The sequence below is a fragment of the Megascapheus bottae genome, chromosome 9, assembly GCF_031878675.1.
Source record: "Megascapheus bottae isolate mThoBot1 chromosome 9, mThoBot2.hap1, whole genome shotgun sequence".
Lineage (NCBI taxonomy): Eukaryota > Metazoa > Chordata > Mammalia > Rodentia > Geomyidae > Megascapheus > Megascapheus bottae.
The window spans coordinates 8,723,521-8,745,610 of record NC_143517.1 but is presented as its reverse complement, the minus strand read 5'-3'; positions in this window follow the sequence as shown (position 1 = coordinate 8,745,610).

Genomic DNA, 22,090 nt, shown 5'->3' with positions numbered 1-22,090 from the left:
TCAGTAATTTGGCTCTTCTAAAATTGGAAGAGGTTGCTGAGGACGTAGTTTTGTGCTAGAGCCCTTCCTTCCATATATCTGATCCCAGATTTCAGGATTTATAGTCTTCGGTCCCTCCCGACCAGCAGGACCGATAGAGAGAACATGCCCCAACCAGGACAAGCCGAGAAAGGAGAGGGCCGACTGACTCTTCATCCAGCCCTCCCTCGAGGGAGGACAATCAGATGCGTCAGGGAGACCTGTCAAGGCAGGAGCTCTTTTACTGAGGAAGTCCATTCAGCTAATACAGGGTGCAGGAGCCTATCAGTACAAAGGTGGGCAGGGTCGGGGAGGTACTCTCATTGAGGACCATTAAGCTAACATAGGATACTCTCATTGAGAAAGTAGGATGCATGTGCTGTCCCTCCAAGAGGATGGAAGGGTTCGATCCCAGACATGGCCTTACAATCACAGCCATGCCTTCCAACTGGTCGGCGGGCACCATCTCAGGCAGGTGTGGTCCCAAGACCAGGGAATGAGCACTGGGCCACAAGTTAGGCCTCCTTTTAGGTTTCCATTTCCCTGATGTGATGTGCCCCACACCAGGTTCCAGCAGCAGCACTGGGGAAAATAAATGAAAATACAGTGAAACAAAACAAAGCAAAGTGAAATACAGCACACCAGGACACATCGTATCACAATACAATGAAACATAAGACAGTAAAACAGGGATGCTTCTTAACCATCACTTGCATGATTATTGACAGGTAAGTTGCAAGCATAATGCACTTGGCAAAAACAACAACAACAACAACAAACCCAAAAGTACCATTCACATTTTCTGGAACTATCAATAAAAGATCAATCTCAAAACACTTTAAATCCTAAGAAATAGGGCTGTCCAATTGAGGTAAACAACCCCTAGCAAATGTGGTAAAATAATGCAATTTCTTTACTCAGAGCAACCAAAGTACCAGTGCACTTAGAGAAAATACTGCTGCTTGTTTGGGTGACACAAATATGAAGTCTAATGGATTTTAGTGAGCATAATAAATATAATAACATAATCCATTACAAAATACAAGATGTTGAGTCTGACAGCTCTTGCTCATGGCTAAAGTATTTCCAGCTCAAGAAAGTTTGTTTCTCCAGTTGAATGAATGTCACCGAATCAAGCTCACCTCTTTCGCACTCTCAGCTGACAACCTGAACAGAGAATGTGGTTTGCCTATTCCAGGCCAGCATGGGGATACATGAGAAGAAGGTAAAGCCTAACTCAGCACTCTGGGACCAGCACATGCTGCCAATATCTGCTCCTCCACCAGCCTGCTCAGATTCCTGCTGAGCTGAGGGAGAGCATTATACAATTCTCATATTAGCAAAGGCAGACTTGAAGATTATCTGAAAGTCATCATATGTGTCTTCCTATATGCTGTGCACAAATCACAGATCTTCATAACTACCTTAGCTCTTAGAACTCTTGTTGGTTGTGAGTAGGAATATAAAAAGGTATACTGCTGTGAAAAAAGGTATGGAAGTTCCTCAAAATGGAATAGCCATCTAAATATCCACTACAAATGGAATGCCCATCTGGAGCTAGCACTCTCACTCTGAAAGGAATTTTTAGCAATATCTCAAAAAGCTTATAAGTTTTAGCAGTGTTCACTATAGATAAAAGGTAAACATAACCCAACGTCCATTAACTACTGATTGAATAAAGAAATGTGACATATACATACAAAGCTAGCTACATATAATGGGATTATTCCCATTATATGAAATAGTTAAGGTAGACAGACTTAGGAAAAGAAAGAATGGCAGCTTCCAGAAGATTCAGGTAGTGAGAATGAAAAGTCTCTTGGAGTTTCATTTTTCAAGATGGTAAATTTTTAGATTTATGTTTCACAATAATGTAGATGCAATAAACTTATTAACTGTACTTAAGATGGTTAAAATGTTGGGAGATGGTGGCTCACACTGTAATCCTAGCTATTGAGGAGACTTGAGATCTGAGAATTGTAGTTCCAAGTGCCAGGCTTGATTACAGAAGCTCAAGGATGGAAGCCAGGCCCTGAGTTCAAGCACTAGGACTTTAAGGTTAAGAATGGTAAGGTTTACATTTTAAAGCTACTACATTTTTGTCAAAATATAAAAAGGAAAGAAAAAGGACAGTCATGAGAATCTCATTGCCCAGTCTGCTTAGTAAGATTTCATCTCAGAGTCACTGGAATTAGCTTAAAGTTCTTCAAAATGTCACACAGCTCAGTTAGCCAACCATGAAAAATATGAAATGAAACACAGGGTTGAGTTAAGCACCTTGTGGTAGTGTGAAAAATGCTCTCTAACATTTTATAAAGCCAAACAACACACACACACACACACACACACACACACACACACACACACACACCATTTCCTGGGATATTCCTGGCTAAAGGGAATAAGAGAGAGGCAAATGACAAATGAAATAAAAATACAGTTTATATAGGTGGTGTGCAGGTGTGTTTCTTTGTGTATAACTGGCGCACTATGTAAACTAGAATGATGGAGACCCTGTTTCTATCCAGTTGAAACTTCTTCATAGTCAACACAAATTGAAGTAAGCACAGACTTATTTGCCCACCCCCAGATAAACCAGGCAGTTCATCCCTTCTTGTTTCAAATCATGTCCTTTATTTGTGTATTTTATTAGTGATTTGATGTCTAGTCTCTATTTATAAAGTGAAAGCTATGTGGATTTCAAGACTCTGCTCCCTCCTGTACTCCGTACTCCACCTGAGTACTGAACCTGAGTACTGAATACACAAGCAAATGCTTATAGACTAAACCAATAGTTGTTAGGCAGCAGTGTTGCAGCAAGTCTGCACCTCATTTACAAAACCATGTCGTCAACGAATCTTTCATGTAACGTGGCTTATTTCCACGAGTCACATTGCTTTGTACTTCAGTTTTGTTAGTCTACATCATCTGGTGGGTATTGTTCTAGTACTCAGAAAATATGCAATACAATATCTATTTCTTAGTCTCCAAAATTTAGGAAAAGGACAGGGAACAATGATCATGAGCCCAGAGTGGATATAGCTTTGCTCGCTACTGCTTTTTCTCCATGCTAAAGTGTGTGTTAAGATCCTTATAAAGAACGAGCCAGTGTAACAGTGAGACACAAGACGTATGTTGGAAATGAACTTTACAACTAGGGAGGGGATAGTGGGAGGGAAAATGGGAGAAAAAGATGGAATCAATGCACTCACTACCTGATGAATGTAACTGTAACCCCTCTATAAATCACCCTGATAATAAATCAAGATAAAAATCCTTATACTCTCCCATAGGATTTTGCTAGTCTGCCTTTGAAGCAGAATGCTGACAACTAATTTGTCACACATCTTAAGTAGACATTTCATTTTATGTGGTTTGTGTGCTCTTAATAGACTTGTTCATCACTGAGCTCAATTCACAGTAATAAAACTTATCTAGTAAGTCATCTTTACAGCTATGTCTCATGGCTTTCTTTCATTCTTCATTTCCTAATAATGAGACAAGGAAAATCAATTGACTTTAAATTGCAAAGCAAACACATGGTTAATCTTTTTATTAAATGCTGCAATGGCAACTATTTTAATTACAAAGAAATGCTGACATTTTCAAAACATACAAAATTCAGTAAGTTTATTCTACTATTTCTTAAGACTTGTTGAGTTACTCATATCTCAAACTTCAAATATGCTGGACAGACTCCTGCTAAAGTAGATATAAATACTCTTTTTCACCCAGTGAACACCATTCCTACGCATTTCTCATAAGTCTGAGCAAACACCAACACTGTCGGTTTTTCTTTGGTTTCTGCATATGCAAATAAGAAGAGAATGAATGGCAAATGGAGAAGGAAGAAGATAAGGAGCTATCAATCTCATATTAGGAGAAAAACCATTGTCATTTTTCTTAATATTTCCTTTTCCTTTTGTGCCATCCCATGGCTTGAACTCAGGGTCCAGGTTCTATTCCTGAGCCATTTTTGCTCAAGGCTAGGACCCTACCACTTGATCTACAACCCTACTTCAGCTTTTTTGCTAGTTAATTGGAGATAAGAGTCTCATGGACTTCCTGCCCCATTTGCCTTCAGACTGCACTGCTCAGATCTCAGCCTCCTGAGTAGCTAGGATTACAAGTGTGAATGGCTAATGCTCAGTTTAAATGATAATTAATTATCTTTTGGAAATGCATATGTGTCTAAAAGAAAAACAGTATGTCCCTTCTCTTTTTACATTTCTGCACTAAATAGTATTTCAATTTTTAAATTCTCTTTAAAGCCAGGCACAGTGGCTCATACCTGTAATCCTAGCTAGTCAGGAGGCTGAGATCTGAGAATCAAGGCACAAAAGGACTTGAGATTCTTATCTCTAATTAATCTCTAGAAAATGGGAAATGGAGTGTGTCTCAAGGGTAGGGCAGTAGCCTTGAGCTGAAAAGCTCAGGACAGCACCCAGGCCTCATGACCCACACACAAAAGAATTATCTTTAAGCAGTTGTATAAAAGAAGTGCCATAAAACAAAACAGTGTAAGAATACAATGCATCTTGACCCATGTCACTGGTCAACATTCTCATTCCCCTTCAACCCATCCTTTCCCTTACTTTGCATAATTGCGTGGTATATACATAATGAATTCTTTTCTTTTTTACTGTATTTTATTGTCTGGATAATGTATAGAGGGACCAGAAGAAATGGGACCAGAAGAAAGTTGAGAAACTTAGCTATGAAGAAAGGAGAGCTTACAGTAGTAAGCGCAGAAGAAGGTGAGTTCCAAGCAGCATTTATGACACATCAAAGTCAACATCGATCTTTATGGACAGGCACAGGTTGAGCAGGAAACTCCTAAGGTGCAAACTTGGGAGCATTGGCAGATGAAATGAGAAGCAAAAGAACAGAAACCAGAGCTTACTGCACAGACTGGTCTTCTAAGGGAAAGGAATATTTCCTACATTATTTCATGAGGGCAAAATAAGAGAATGAGACAGATAGCATCTGTTGCTCCAGCACTAAAAAATGAGAGGGAACCAGAAGTTGAAAAGTAGCTGCTGTGATAACATTTGACAAAGTAAAACTGTTAGTTACTTGTTCCACACCAGACAATAAGTGTCTCTGCTGGAATTCAGACCCGAGTGTGTCTGCTTCAAAAGCTAGACCACTGAGCTTGTCAGAGGGAAAATCCATCCCTATTACTGAACTGGATGTTGAATAGAAGGAAATACATTTTCAAAATTCTTTTATTCTACTCTTGTTCTTAACAGAGGTACAAAGACAATGGAATGGTTATCATGGCCATTATTAGGAAGAGAGAGGGGGGGGGAGGGAGGGGGGGAGAAAGAAAGAGAGAGAGAGAGAGAGAGAGAGAGAGAGAGAGAGAGAGAGAGAGAGAGAGAGAGAGAGAGAGAGAGAGAACAGCTAATGCTCGCCCATAAAATAAAGGCAGCGCACAGAAGTTCCACTTAACTTCCAAAGCTCACTGCAAATGTAATGACCCAGGTGAGTCTTGGGAGCTGGCAGAGGGGCCATCTGGCCTTCTGAATTGAGACTGCAGTGCTGTTTTACAGCTTCTGAGATACTGCTTACAAAATATTGTTGCACTGCAATATGTCCCATAAGAGGAGATTTAGAGTGCAAATGCCAATGCTGGGAACATGAAATTCTCATCTGAGTTGATTATTCTAGCTGAAAGAGTGTTCAAAACATCCTGGCGTATGTGCGCTCTACTGAATACATACCCTTCCGTGCTCATTATTGCAAGTATTGGGTTTTTGATGAGACATTTTCTTCATGAGAGCATTCATCCATTAAGCCTTTCTAAGTGAAATGATAGCATTCCACGTCAGACATTCATAGCTCTTCACCATGCAGAATGATGGCGGTGCAAAGTCAATGCATCTAAAAGCAGGATGCTGGTAACATTTGCTGAACCCTTTCAATCTTGCAACATAAAAATAACATAAAAGGCTTGAGGACCTGATACTGTAGCTAGTGCAACCTTAACGCTGTTAAGAGGGTCTAAAATGCTTTTGCCTGTTTACTTGAAGCCCATGAATGAACTATTCAAATTCTATACTTAGATCTGAATCTCACGTCTGTGGCCCAAAGATGACTAAAACTGGCTGAAGTGCTTATTTTACCTCTTTTCACACCTGCCTGGATCACTTAACAAATCTTTCTCAATGTTTCACCAGTACGCTTGCTTTACTTGGCATATGGGGCAGAGTTGCTGGACCGTGACATGTAGAACCCCGGAGTTTGGACTGGTGCCTAAATCTCTGATTTCAATTTCTGCAGCATGAAAAGATTGGGCAACTTCCCAGAACAATTTGCCATTTCTTTTTTCCAATTTATATTGGGAAATATGTAGAAATAATCCTTTCTGCAAGCAGATATAATCCTGTTACCTTCTGGCCCATGATTTGTTATTTACCCTGTGATACACATTGTCTTAATACTCCCAATGAAATTGTTTTCCTGGCTTTCCAACTGTGGTGGCCATCCATTGTTCTAGCCAATACCTTCATGAGGTTTGCTTGAAACCCCATTGTTCCATTGCACCTAACTATACAAGGTAGGCTATTGATTGGCTGGTACCTGAATGCCAGACCTCAATTAGACCAATTAGAGTTTAGAACTTCTTGGAGGCTGAGACCAATGTGCTGTTGCTACCATGCTTCCTGCCATGATGAACAAAACAAGTAATGATCTGAAGGGCAGGAAAAGAAAACCAAACACTTATAACTGGGTTTTAACTTATACTGCTACTGCTTAGGAAAGCAGACATAAAACAAACCTTCCTATCTTGTATCTTCCTGAGTCAGTGCTTCCTATAGCACATCTGGATTCCTGTCCAAGATTTTCATGAGGCACTACAGTATCTTCTTAAGCACTTATGACTGACTGCAAAATTAATATATATTGGAATTTTCTCTCCAATCAAAATACTAGTTATTCAAAAAGTTATTGTACCTAGAAATTCTCTGATAAATAAGTTTCGGTATAGAACTAACTGTTGTTCTTTGAATAATAGTAATGTTAACTGTCAATATATATTGTAAGGCTGGAGAATTGCAAGCACATCATTATTGCATCCAGTCTTCTTACAATACTACTAAAAGTGAAACTCAGAGCAGTTAACTGGCAGGAATTCTTGTACTCGAGGTTTAGTGTCAAAAACTGTCACCCTACCAGGATCTGACAGCTGACACCTGTAATCCTAGCTGCTCAGGAGACTGAGATCTGAGGATGAAGGTTCAAAGCCAGCCTAGGCACTGAAGACCAAGAGACTCTCTCTTATCTCCAATTAACCACCAGAAAACTGGAAGTGGAGCTGTGGCTTAAAGTGATAGAGTGCTAGCCTTGAGCAAAACAAGCTCAGGTCAGTTCCTAGTCCCTAAGTTAAAGAAAAGGAAAAAAAAAGAGGACTCTGAGAAGGAGAGGAGGGGAGGAAGAGGAGGAAGAGGAGGAGGAGGAGGAGGAGGAGGAGGAGGAGGAGGAGGAGTTGCTTTATTAATACAGAAAAAAGTTTGGATTTTACAACTTATTTGGGAAAATGTAGAATAGCACATAAAGATGTCAAACTTTCTCTATTACAGTCTTGATCCCTTTCCTATTAAGAGAGAAATTGTGCTCAGAGCTTTAGAGTAATTTACTAACCACCTACCCCTCCTCAGCTCTTATGGCCTTTTTGAGAAATGACCTTTCTGTGTACAAAGATTATAAGAAACCCTTCCCCAGAATTTGACCCAGTTGGAAAATAAAATAATTACAAAGACTTGGATTTTGACCTCAAAGTGACGGCCAGTAAAGAGTTAATGGGTAAGTGGCCTCTAATGAATCCCATTTTTATTCCCCAGTAGATCTGGAGGGAATGGAGAGCTGGCAGAGGAACAAAGGTGAACTCACACTGCTCTGCTTGCACAGAGGGAAGGCAGCAAGGGCAGATTTTATCCCAATTAGGAGCCTGTTTTGCTCCTTCGTGTGGATTAGATGGTGCTGCCCCCTGAGAAGTACAGCTTGTCCTCAGATGCATGTCTGTTGTTTAGTTTGATGAATACATCTTGGATGGCCCTTGAAGAGTGAGAAACCACTTCTATTTCAAAGGGATATGAAGTGGGCTTCAGAAGCCTGACCTGGAGCATTAGGCTGACTGGGAATTGTGCTGTTGAAACCCTGGGAAGCTTCCTGCTGAATGACTCCCTGCCTTCTCACCACCCAGTGTGCACTGTGTAACCTCCTCCTTTCCTCTCCCCATCCCAACCCCTGGAATATGTCTGCTTAGAATGAGCCATGACTAGATAACCACTGACCTGTGCTTGCTGAGCATGAGGAGATGCAGAAGAGTTTGAGCCACTAGAGAAGAGATAGGGTATCTTGAAGGCAAGCCATGCTATTGAAGTGTGGCTCTTCTAAGTGGACATTCACAGAGCACAGAGCAGTGGAGACAAGCAAGCCTTCCTATCATATAAACATCACAAAGCTATTTCCATAAATAGAATCTCATACAAGAACAATCATTTTCTAAATACAGAATCTGTTTATTATCCCCACTACAAAGGTATGGTGGAGCTGAGGGGTAACAATGCACAGGGGGGAAAGCCAGAGGCCCTCAGTAGCCCGTCTTGCAATATTCTGAGATGCTGTTCTAGAAACTAACAGTGTGACCTATCTCCCTTCATATTCAGGAGTTATGGGAGTGTGAAGGTTCCTGGTGAAACACTGAAGACAGGATGAAAGAGAAATAACTGAGAAACATCTTGACGGCAGGTGTGACACAATTTTCTTTTACAAATAGATCAGGTGATCAATTGAAGGCTGCAGCTGATCTGGTAAGGCTGGAAGGATGAACTGCTTCTCTGAATCTTTTGTGAGTAGATTGTAAAACACCCAGGAAAATGGATTGAACATTGAACTCCTTTTGGTTTTGGTTTTATGGTTATATCTTTTGTGACCGCTTCTATTTTTTATATATTTTTATTGTAATTAATAGAAGGGTTACATTATATTCGCCAGATACAAGGTGCATTACTTCACATACATTGATACCCTTTCTCATGTCTTGGTCCCCATTTCCCTCCCCCCTACCCCCACCCCCTCATCTTGTTTTCCCCCCTTTCCCTATCCAATTTCAAATAACCAAATACAAATATATCCAATATATCAGATAACAAAGTGAGATACTATAACAATATGAGATAACCAAGGGACAGCAAAAGAGATGAGAGATAACATAGTACATCAAGGACAACTATCACTCATTATATGGCTTTTGTTTCTATATCCTAGAGGTGCTTTCATTTAGCATCATACTGTATGGCATTATGTATCTAGGTTTTGCTCTATTGTAAATCTCTGCTAGGAGAGCCCAAGGTTTCTACTGATTATGACAAATGAGGGAAACCATTGAGCCTATGTTCCTTTGAGTCTGGCTTACTTCACTTAAAATGATTCTTTCTAAGTCTTTCCATTTCCTAACAAATGGGTTGATGTCATTCTTTCTGACAGCAGCATAGAATTCCATTGTGTACAAATACCACATCTTGTTGATCCACTCATCAACTGAGGGACATCTGGGTTGGTTCCATATCTTTGCTATGGTAAATAGTGCTGCAATGAACATCTTTGTGCTAGTGGATTTAGTATGCCCTTGTTTCTGGACAATTGGGTAAATGTCAACTTTTTTTTTTCATTTGCTGCTGACATTTGTAAAATAAGCTTCAGGGGAAATCTGAATTGTTGTCTTCTCTAAATCTAGCAAGATGAAGCAAAAACTGTAGAATGTGGTCACTTGGTTAGCATCAGCTGGAGCCTGTAAAGGAGACTCACACTTGCCAGTTCCACGTGGGCCTGCTGACCAGTTCACATCCCCTGATCACAGCAAGCAGAGAGAGTGGCATTGCTCTTGTCACCAGAGGAGACATGCAAATTTTTATTATTGCATGTTGCCTATTCACTTGACGGATAGATAGCATGTTTGCAAAATGACTGAAGCAAAAATGACCCTAGTATTTGAGAATCTAAGGCAATAAGCATTGCAAATTTGAGGCCAGACTGAGCTAAATAGGGTGAACTTACCTCAAAAACAAACAAAACATCATCATTTTAAAAGAAAGCAATTTTGAGGTGCTGAATAGGAAAGAACAGTAAGAACTTAGAAAAGAAAGCAATTTCAAGCACCCTGAGACAACAGCAATCTATGGATTCTGAGCTAAATACCACGGTCACCCCACAAGTCATGAAGACCCTCGTTAATAAATACAGAAAGACAAAAATTATCCCTTGTTATTACTCTCCTATATATTGCTTTTCTGCTTGAAGCAAGCTATCAAGAAATTACACAGTCCAGAGCAGACCCATTTCATCTTACCAAATTTATCTTTTCTCAGTACATTTGGACTGCACATAGAAACAGATTGAAACAAAATCATTTGGCACCAAATGCAGGATTTACGACGCAGCAATTTTCAGCTAATATGTAAACTTTGATGATGTATCCATAAACAGATTTTAGAAAATTATCTTCTCAGAGTGTATTTTCTGAACAATTTCTTCAAATACCTTTCAAAGGTAACCTCTTTGCTTCTCATTTTCCATGTAATAGTTGTTAGTAGAGAATGTGGTAATATAGAGAATAACCCATCTTAAACAATTCATTAACATCTCAAGAATTGTGTGTATGAGAAGTGACTATTATCATATCATATAGGGACTTCCCCTAACTATTTAATTCTCAGAATCAAGGAACGTGGCAAACAAATTCATCAATGGAGAAGATTCCAGACTAACAGGTTAACCACCTTTGTGTTTCAGTTCTGGACATGTTACAGACGTTACTGCCATAACACCCAGTTCAAAACTCCTATCAGCCTCTCCAAGGACCCCGTCTAAGCATCATACCCATTGAATCTCACAAGTGGAAACAAGCAAACTGTCACGCCTTAAGAGGCAACAGTGAAAACATGCAGCTATCCTCTCTTCACTATGGAAGCAAAGAATCCAAATAAAATAAAGCAACATACACAAAAAGAAAAAATCAACTGCAAGAAAGCAGTGCTGAGCAAAGATGGCTGCCTTTAGCCTTTGCAATAATGCATTAACTAGAAAACTGTCTACCCAGTGTCCAACTATGACATAGATATGGTTGATTATTTCAGTTATGCACAACTTAACTCACGTGCATTAAAAGCCTTCCTCCTATGACGAGAAGGCCCCTCTCTTCCTTGAACAATACATCAAACCCAGTAAAAGTGCTTCTCTCTCTTCCCAACCTACTTTGGCTACAAAGGTAACCTGCTGAGCATCTTTTCTGCAAGCAGTGAGTATGTTTTTCCTCCTGCAGTGCACATAGGGCTCACCCTGGTTGGGACAATGTTACTTTCTACTCCTCTGGGAATTCTTTTTCTACATGTTAAGCCATATCTGCCACTTGGTTTTATGATTTTGACACATTCTTGTTTTTTCTGTCCTTCAGTGTTAATGTCCAGTCAATAAAAAACAATGGTCCTACAGAATTTGTTAAAGAATTAATTTGTTTGTTCGATTTTTATTTTGTTTCATAGCTACAAGGACTCCTAAAGTTAATCCAAGCTGTCCTGAAAGAGGCAATCCTTCTACCTCATTTGCTAGTGTTGAGATTCCAAGAGCGGCCCATATGATCTCAGCAGAAAAGCCATTTACTCATTCAACAAGCATTATTGAGTTCAGACTGAATATTTGAAATGTAGTAGAGGAAAATTTGCTAAGTCCATGCACTTATATTGCAATTCTGGAAGCAGTGCTGTACAATATAATATCATGTAATGACTTCAGAGACTGAATAGAATGCAGACATAACTAACATGGCAAAAAAAAAGAGAAAAGAATAGGAAGCAAAAATCAATGCTCTTTACAACATTTGAGATCCTTTGGAAGGAAGAAGAAACATTGAATCAGAGACCAGAATGAATCAATAAATGAAGGAACCATAAAAAAGAAGAAGTAAGCAAAAGAGGGATTGGAATAGCTCCCACAGTTAGCTAAAGACAAAAGTTCCAACAGTGTGATTACATAAGTAATTTTAAATATTGGTTAGGTGTTTTACGAAGAGTTTTGCTTTATCCATTTTTTTACTAAAATAAATACTCACACTGGAGACTGAAAAAGATAATGGAGAAATTGTTAGTCAACTGAAACCAAATAGAATTCTGGAATGGATCCGAAAATCAGAGTCAACAATCTCTGTAACATAATAAAAAGCTGCTGGTAAGAAATTGAAAAGGCCACATCACATTTAGCCTTAGGGTGACTAAGAGGGATATGAAAACCATTATGACTTATTGGCATCCCCAAAATACTTCTATATTTAGTATTTTAATATATGACATTAATTATCATTCTATACCCATACACATATGTGTATAATCTTGCACTGGTATCTTGGCCTTGGCAAAATAGTTTACGTAAGATCATCCCTCCTTTCAATGACAATTTTAATCTCTGGAAATATAACAACATAATGCCTTGAAAGTTCTGGGGACAACCATGTAGACAGAATCTGGAGGAGAAGCTTAAGTGAGCACTTCATGTGGCCCACAGGAAAAGACTTGAGCAGACAGCAGGCTTGGGATAGTAAACACTCTGAAGAATCAGGTCAGAATTCAGAGTGGCCAGGACTGGGGAGAAAAAAGAGCTCTGCCTATAAGGAGCCTCTGTACCTTCATGTAAACATCTCTCAAATCCTTTGCCATCTTTGTATTACATATTTGAGAAAAAAAATCAAGAAGCCCAGATGCAATTAGAATTGAGAGTGACATTTTAGAGGGACTTAATAAATGCTAAGACTTCTCAAACAATCACACTGTAAGGTTAACTTTACTAACTTGTGGCTACCATCAAAATATAGGTTAGAAAAGGTTTATTACTAATTAAGGACTAATTAAAAACCAAACCTCAAAACTATAATGAACCCACACTAACCAAGATTAAAGTAGGAATCCACATATATAAAGCGCTATGCTACTATTTACCTTAGCGAAGATATGGAATCAACCCAGATGTCCCTCAGTTGATGAGTGGATCAACAAGTTGTGGTAGTTATACACAATGGAATTCTGTGCTGCTGTCAGAAAGAATGACATTGCCTCATTTGTAAGGAAATGGAAAGATTTAGAAAAAATCATATTAAGTGAAATAAGCCAGACTCAAAGAAACATAGGCTCAATGGTTTCCCTCATTTGTCATAATCAGTAGTAACCTTGGGCTCTCCTAGTAGAGATTTACAATAGAGCAAAACCTAAATACATAAGGCCATATAGAATGACGATAAATGAAAGGCCCTCCAGGATATAGAAACAAAAGCCATATAATGAGTGATTGTTGTCCTTAATGTGCTATGTTATCTTTCATCTCTTTTGCTGTCCCTTGGTTATCTCATATTGTTACAGTATTTCACCTTGTTATCTAATATACTGTATATATATTTATCTGGTTATTTGAAATTCGATAGGAAAGGGAGGAAAACAAGATGAGGGGCGTGGGTGGGAGGAGGGAAATGGGGACCAAGACATGAGAAAGGGTATCAATGTATGTGAATTAATGCACCTTCTATCTGGTGAATATAATGTAACCCTTCCATTAATTACAATAAAAATTATATGAAAACACAAAGCACTATGCTAATATTTACTTCTAACTTTTTTTTATCTGCAAGGTTTCTACACTGTCAGTTTCCTAATTTTCTCTATACAATGATGCTGCTCACACAATCTATTTTAGACATTTTGAATGCATATAGCATATTGAGAATGCCAGGCTCTGGACCCTGTATTCCAGTACTTCCTCTGAAGAATGTTCCATTTTGTTTTAGCAGGCCATTAAGCTACTGACAGCTACTATTGATTAAAAGGAATCAGAAATGTTAACCCCCTCCAAATACCAAATTTATAATAACAGCAACTCCATTTCATGGAATTCATTTTGATAAGTGTCATTTTATATGTCATTTTGTCTTAGAATTCTTTAAATGTTTTGTTACAAAGTGCTCACCAATCTTTCATTGGGCTTATTTGTAGACACCTTATAGGTTTTTTTGTTACTATTGAGAATATGGTAATTTCTCTTTATTAGATTCCTTAATTAGCTGCTACTTGTTATTGCTTTTTATGTACTATTCTGGAACTCTCTTAGCTCTCATTTGTTTTGGCAATGATTTGAATGATAACAAGTGCGTGAATGATCAGACTCATCAGTCAAACTCATAGTCAGAAGCTGCTCTAAAATATGTTTCATTAAAGCATACATTTGCCTTGAAATGTGGACAATTTGGAGAACTCTAATCTACCAGCTGCCATTTTAGACAGATTTCAATGAAAGTAGTTTGTGAACCATAATCTTAAGCAGATCCTAAGTGATTGTTTTGATTGTCAAAATCTTTTTTTGCATATAATTCAGGATATAACTGCCGCCTGGCCTTTCTTAATGGGCATTTCTTAGCCTTGGAATCACAAAGAATACAAACTTAGTGATGATGTTACAGTGGCTGGACTTAAAATCTAGGCTGGACCTTAAATCTAGTAAAGATTGAGATGTAGCTCACAATTACGTGAAGCACTCCATGAAGACCAATAAATAAACTCCTTTAAAAGAAATCATCTCAGTACTTCTATATCTTGGTTCTTATTTGAAGATGAAGAGAATGATCTCTTGTCATGTATCATCACTTAATATTCGTATTTCCATGAGGTTACACTGTACCATTTTATAGACAGAAAATAAAGCTTCGATTTTTAATAAACTGCCCACGATTGAAAAATATGAATTTTGCTGTACTTATTTCCAGTATCTCTGCTTTGTCTACTCTCCTAACTTAACTATTACTTTTCCTGTTCATTTATTTTTTTATCAATATTGCATTTGCATGGTGTTATGGCTGGTTTTGATTGTCAACTGGATTGGATTTGAAAGCCTCTAGCAGGTTGGTGAAGCAGAGCTCTGGGGTTTCAGAGGAAGCACTTTTTCCAAAGACGATTAACCCATCTTGACTCCAGGTAACACCATTATTTGAGCTGAAGGCCTGGACAGAATCAAAGAGGCAAAAAGGAAAAGTGCTTCCATTCTCTGCTTTATGGGCTTCCTGAAATAACCTGGTGTGTTTCATCACACCCTCCCCCTTTGATGGAATGACCCCATGGAAACTTGTAAGCTAATATAAATAATTCCTCCCTCTGGTTGTTTATGTTAGAAAAACAGAGTAGAGGAGACTGAAGAAGACAAATAGAAACAGACCCAATGACCAGAACAGGTTTATTCAGGACAAACATGAGAAGGATCTTGTGTACTGAATCAGAAAGCACTTCTCTTACAGGCTGAGACATTTTTAAAGGATTTGTGAGGGAAATGGGGCCAGGTGTAAGATGATGCAAGGGCAGGAGGATGAAACTTGCAATTTGGCCTCCAGTACTGGAACCCAGATTAGGAGAGAAGAGTGAGAGAGCTCCAATAAACAAATGCCAATGATTTCATTTATGGCAGTCATTTGATCAGAGCAATATAAATGTATTCGTTAATGTATATGTTATAAGAATTTGATGGGTTTTATGCAAAAACGTGATCTTCTTTATGAACAAATGTAGACATGAAAGGCCCCGCTAATCAATTACTGAATTGCTCAGCATCTGAGACTGGCCATGCAGAGATGAGACAGTACTGTGTGGCAAGTTCCACACAAAGACAGGGATGAGGTGTCGATTGTGAGAAACCTTCATTCCATCACAGGGCTCTAATCAAAGCAAGTGCCTGAAGGGTAATTTGGGGAACATGGTGCAGAAGACTCAGAATAAAGGATTCTTTGCTAATAAAGGGAAACAACCACATCTAATCATTAACATCAGAAAGTCAATTTCTACCATGCTGAAAAGATGTTACAAACTCCCTGGGGAAATTCTAAGACTAGAATGACAAGAAATATGACATCATTTCTAGAACAAAAGGCATTGTCAGGAAGACAGGAGGAAATTATATTGATATTCTTGAAATAATATATAGTAAAAGAAATAAAATAATAAAAAAGAAAGGGATTTTTTTGCTTATATAAATTCATCAGATCACTTGGCCACTTTAATTCCTCCTCATATCTGCCTTTCTCACCATTATCTATAAAACACAAAAGAAAAGTAAGCACATCTCCACTAAGTACTTTGATATAATAAGTAATTTTGCTGATATGCCTAATAAACTTGAGGTGTGTGGTGTTTCGTTGTTTTATTAAAAAAAACTAAATATTGAAAAGAGGAAGAGAAAATGCAGTCAAAACTTCAACACATGACTTACAAAATCAAGAAAAGTGAGGGAAGAGGTGTGTTGAGAGGGATGAGTGGAAATATTGAAAGGAGTGACATTCATTGTTCAAGACACATTATGTTCAGAAACTGCTCAGCTGAATGGCAAGAAATAATACATCTAAATATATCCGTCGTAAGTGCTCTGAAGTAACATACCAAAAACTCTGTCAGAGTTTTGGCTTAGTGTACCTTGTTTAGAAAGGAAAGCACACACAGCACAGGTGACTCACACCTGTAATCATAGCTCCTCAGGAGGCTGAGATCTGAGAATGTCCAGTCAAAGCCAGCTCGAGCAGCAACGTCCCTGAGACGCTTCTCTCTAACTACCAAAAAGACAGAAGTGGAAGTTTGCTCAAGTAGTAGAACACCAGCTATGATTGAAAAAGCTGAGTGAGAGAAACATCTGCTTTTCAGGTTCCTTCAACTCTGCCCCAGCTTACAAATAAAAAGAAATGTGTAACTTTTCATAATTCTTTATGAGTATTTCAGGGAGTGGCAAGTATAAGTGCAGGATTGATTGACAACTATTCCTGCCTCTCCAATTTCAGCTTAGAATTTTAGAGGCCAATATTTGTTTGTTTACTATTTATTTATTTATTTATTTATTGCCAGTCCTGGGGCTTGAACTCAGGGCATAGGTTCTGTCCTTGGACACTTTTTGCTCAAGGATAGCGCTCTGCCACTTGAGCCACAGCACCACTTCCAGCTTTTTCTATATATGTGATACTGAGGAATTAAACCCAGGGCTTCATGCATGCTAGGTGAGCACTCTACCACTAAACCACACTCCTGGACCAGAGGCCAATATTTCTTCTTTTTTTTTTTTTGCCAGTCCTGGGCTTCGGCTCAGGGCCTGAGCACTGTCCTTGGACTTTCTCAAGGCTAGAGCTCTACCACTTGAGCCTCAGCACCACTTCTGGCTTTTTTCTATGTATGTGGTACCGAGGAATCGAACCCGGGTCTTCATGCATGCTAGGCAAGCACTTTAACCACTAGGCCAAACTCCCGGTCCCTAGGCCAATATTTCTATAGTCATTTGTTACACATGTGCACATGCACACACACACACACACACACACACACACACACACACACACACACCAATGGCACTTGGGTTCCCCTTTCACCCCAGGGAGAAGGTACACAGCCAACAATCATTATTTGTTTTCTTATTTTGTACACAGGCTTGCCAAAAAAATACCATTAAATATGGAAATCAAAAAAAAATGGGGGGAATGTTACAACCTGCTATGTCAAAACCTGAGCCAATGAATAGAAAAATAAATCCAAAGCTGGACACTTTGGTACTTTATTCAAACAATTGTTTGCTCCTTTCACATAGGGTAGCAACAGTAACACAGCTGTCATTCCAACCCAGTGGTTAAGAAACAGTGCATCTCTGCTAGGTCAGGATGAAAGCATCATGTGAGGAACGAAGGTTGTGAGAGCATGATAGTAATATCACCAGCTATGAGTGCTTCCTATGTATTGAGTGAGCACTGTTCTGTTTTTTAAACTAATACATCTTATTTAATCATTACAAAAATTGTATTGATTGTTACTGTAAGGAGCAAATGGTCGTTGTGTAACTGGTGTAATTCTTGGCTATCTCATGTAATTGTCCCAGGAGTCTTCTGTTATGGTGACTATAATTATTCCTGTTATATTTTATTGAACTTGTTTATTTTATTTTTATTTTGTGCTCCTGCTGGTGCTTGAAGTCAAGGTCCCTTGTTCTCCCTCCATGTTTTACTAGCAGATTTGACTGTTGGGTTGGCCCCAAATGGAGATCCTCAGATCTGAACCTCTTCGGTAACTAGGATTATAGACAATTGCTACCTGCACCAAGCTCAAGTATTCTGATTTTTTTTAAAAAAAGGAAAGTGGCTGGGCACTAGTGGCTCATGACTGCATCCATAGCTACCCAGGAGATCTGAGGCTCATGACAGCCCAGACAGATAAACTCAAAAGACATTCCATCTCCAACTAACCACCAAAAAGCCATAGTGGAACTGTGGCTCAAGCGGAAAGCACAAGACTTAAGGCAAGAAAAGCTCTGGGACAGCACTCGGGCCATAAAGGTCAAACCTCAACATTAGTATCAAAAAAGGAAAGAAAGAAAGAGAGAGAAAGAGAGAAAGGGAAAGAGAGAGAAAGAGGGAGTGATGAAGGGAGAGAGAGAGAGAAAGGAGTAAAGCAGAGAGAGAATAAATCATGTTGGTAAAGGGGCAAGCTGTACCAGAGTCACCGCTCCCCCCCCCACACCGGAATGAAATCATAAGCCTATGAACTCAACAGTGCGTATTATAAACCTCATACTTATGAAGGAAACTGTGGAAGCCAGAAAGAGTGACTTGCACAGGAGGCTTTGAATGGAGCTTAGTGTTGACAGAGCCAAATCCAGTGCTCCTCATTATTGTTGGGGAAACATCTATGAGTTACTCAGCCCTCTATCTGGAGGGGGCCCTGCAGGGCTGTCCAGAGTCCACGGCCTGTCATGCAAACAGAAAGATCTGTTCCCTAATAACATGTGGCATATGGTTAAAGACCACTGTGATCTGGCAAGAAAAGAGGCTGGTACAGAACACACACTGGCACTCTCCGCCTTCTGTTCAGAGCAGATGGAGTGGGGAAGGTAACAGTCCTTCACATGAAGGGTGAACGGACGTGGAGGGAATGCAGGTCATTCAGGAGTCTGGGCACATGTCGATGGAATGTGGCCAGCTGATATTTTTTCCTGTTTGTGTTAATTTGGCTCAATATGTGCAAATGTGAGAGATAGATTGATTTGTTGAAGGATAATTCAGCTGCCATAGCAAACAGGAAGAAAATACCATGGTGGCATTTATGAATCATATGCATGATGGCAAATTTTTGAAGCCAAATACAAGCTGTCCTGAACTTACTGCCCTATTACAGCCCACGTAATATAATTAAAGCCGATGGCTGATACATAATTAGTAAATACAAGCTATCCACTGTGCTTCTTTGGGGTCTCAATTTTTTTTTTCCTTCATAATTTCCCCCACTAAATCAAAGTAATCATCTTAGGTAGTTGTAAGCTTGTTGTTGTTATTTGTGTCTTGCAGGCTGACTTACCACATTCCAGATGCCACTCCATGTTTGAAGAAAGAACTGACTCAATCACGCTCATTTTACACTTTACCATGAGACACCTGAGTAAACATTCAAGGTCTTTAAAGCTAGTGTAGTATTTTAGGTTCAATCAAAATAGATGTATTGACAGATATGACATTTTTTGTCAGGTCAAAACCAGCAAGAAAGTTAATTCAAAAAGTTCTAGAATCCAAACAAATAACTAGAAATGACAATTATTTGGAAGGTTTTTGAAATTTGTTTAGACTATAATCAAGCCAGTGTTATCTCCAACGGCCCCTGTCTTATAGCTTAGCATGCTCTTGCCCTAGACAACACTTATTCAGTAGAGGTAGTAAATAATCAGCCTCTACTTCCCTTCACCTGATACGGCACTCCCTCGGTCAGTTATAACCATATAAGGCAACAAGGCCCCCTAAGCCTCACAGATCATATAGGTTACCTGAGATGACACTCCATTAGTCATCCTGACCATATAAAGTAGGAAAATCTAAACCTCTCAGATATAAAAGTTCTCTAGACATAATAGGCAGCACCTTTTCCTCTCTTGTGAGAAGAGGTCTTACCCATTCCTTTGCTAGCAATAAACCTTTCCATTGTTCTCTGTACCTGGATGTCTGCATGGTTTTCTTGCAAAGTTCTCATATTCTCTAACACCCAGAAACTTTTGTGTACTAGACAAGTGCTTACCAGGAAACTGTATCCTTCAAGATCTCTTCTGAAGGCATTATCCTTCCACAAGGTACCGAGTTCCTCAAAGACAGGATTCTTTCCCTGATTACTAATGATCATAGTTCCAGGACAAGAACCAGGACATAGTATGTACTTTATGCATAATGGTTGAATAAATGAGTGAATGAATGAATGAATGAATTGGGTATGAGACCTGAAGGACAAATATGAGTCACTAGTTAGAATTGTTATCTGTTACAGGAAATATTTCAAACAAAACTAAGTCTTTTAAGGGATATTCTGAAGATTATAAATGGCAAGCATTAGCTTCTACATCTATATGTACAGCTTCTCATCTTTATGTATTTCAAATATACATTTCCGTGTCATAACTAATGACAGTTGACATTCAATGAGCCCTCACTTGGAATGTCTACTCACCAAAAAAGCAAGATGAATCCTTTTTCTATTATGGCACATGTCTATGTTTAGATTCTACCCTCACCAATCTGTGTTTTACTGATTATCCGTAGTACCCTGTGCTACTATAAGGGTTCTACCTGTACTTGACAGGATGTTTCCATTTTGATATTTATATAAATAGTAAACATTATCTCAAACATTGGACCAGGACCATTCAGAGTTCTGTTTAATTTTTCATTTCATCATAGTGGTGGTGTCCTACTTTTTTAGAGTAGATGCTGCCTGCTGTTCTCTCCCTTATCCCCTCCTTTTGTCTCCTCTTTCCTTTCTCCTCTCTCCCTTCTCCTTTCCTCCTTCCCTCCCCCCCTCTCTCCTTAAGCAAAATTTCCTCTGCTTGGATGGTGAGAAGGGCTTTTATAGCCCTTATTACTGTTGAGCATGGAAATTAGAATTCCCCTGCCCAAATGTCTACTCCATTGCATAGAGACATTGAATTTGTGATGCTTATTTATTTTGTTTTTACTAACCTTCCCTCTCAGTAATAGCACAAGGTACTCCAGCTTTTATTATTCTTTAACTCTCTCCTATTCCTATTCCCTAAGTATGAGTTACATGCATATACAATCAAAGCACAAAAGGTAAAACATTAATCATTTTTATTGTAACCTCTGGCCACAAAATTACTTAAAATTTACTGCCTAATTTACTGCTCTATAATGCCTACCTTAAAAACTCAAGCCAGAATGGCTTATATGTTGAATTACCTTGCTGGTAAGTGATAGGGCTCATTGACTCCCAAATCAAGATTGTTTCATTATTCTAAAATCTGTGTTAAATATTTGCTAAGATTGCACTAGGAGTCCTAGTGGCAGAGTTCTTGCCTAGCATCCATGAGGCCCTGGGTTCGATTCCTTGGTACTATACACACAGAAAAAGCCAGAAGAGGTGCCATAGCTCAAATGGTAGAATACTACCCTTGAGAAGGCGGAAGGACAGTGCTCAGGCCCTGAGTTCAAGCCCCATGACTGGGGAAAAATGATTTCTCATAGTTTAATCACAACACCTACTTGCTGTAATTTCACCAACTAACATCTCATTAAGGTTTGGATTTCCTACTTCTAGCCTGCATCACCCAAGAACAGAGTGATTTTCAGCAGACACTGAAGGCGATCCTTCTCTTCAAGAGCATGGAAGAGGATATAGAAAGCATCCTTGCTCAGACTCATTTGCTTGCTCTCTCCTGCACCCATCCAATCTTAGAAATGTCCTCGTGCAGAGGAATGGTCAGCAGGTTCATCCTCCTGTTCCAAACCATCCTGCAGAGGGATTGTTTATTTGCCAGGCAGAGTTAGTACTTGCAGTTCCCCATTTTATTCCAGTCAACTTTGAAAGATCCCAGTAATCTTCATTTATGTGCATTTGTATTTAAAAACATAAATAAATATATACAAATGTATATTTATATGAATATGTCTATATAGATATAGGTATAGATATATAGATGTACATATGTGTACAAATACATGACATTAACAAAATAAAGAAAATCCACA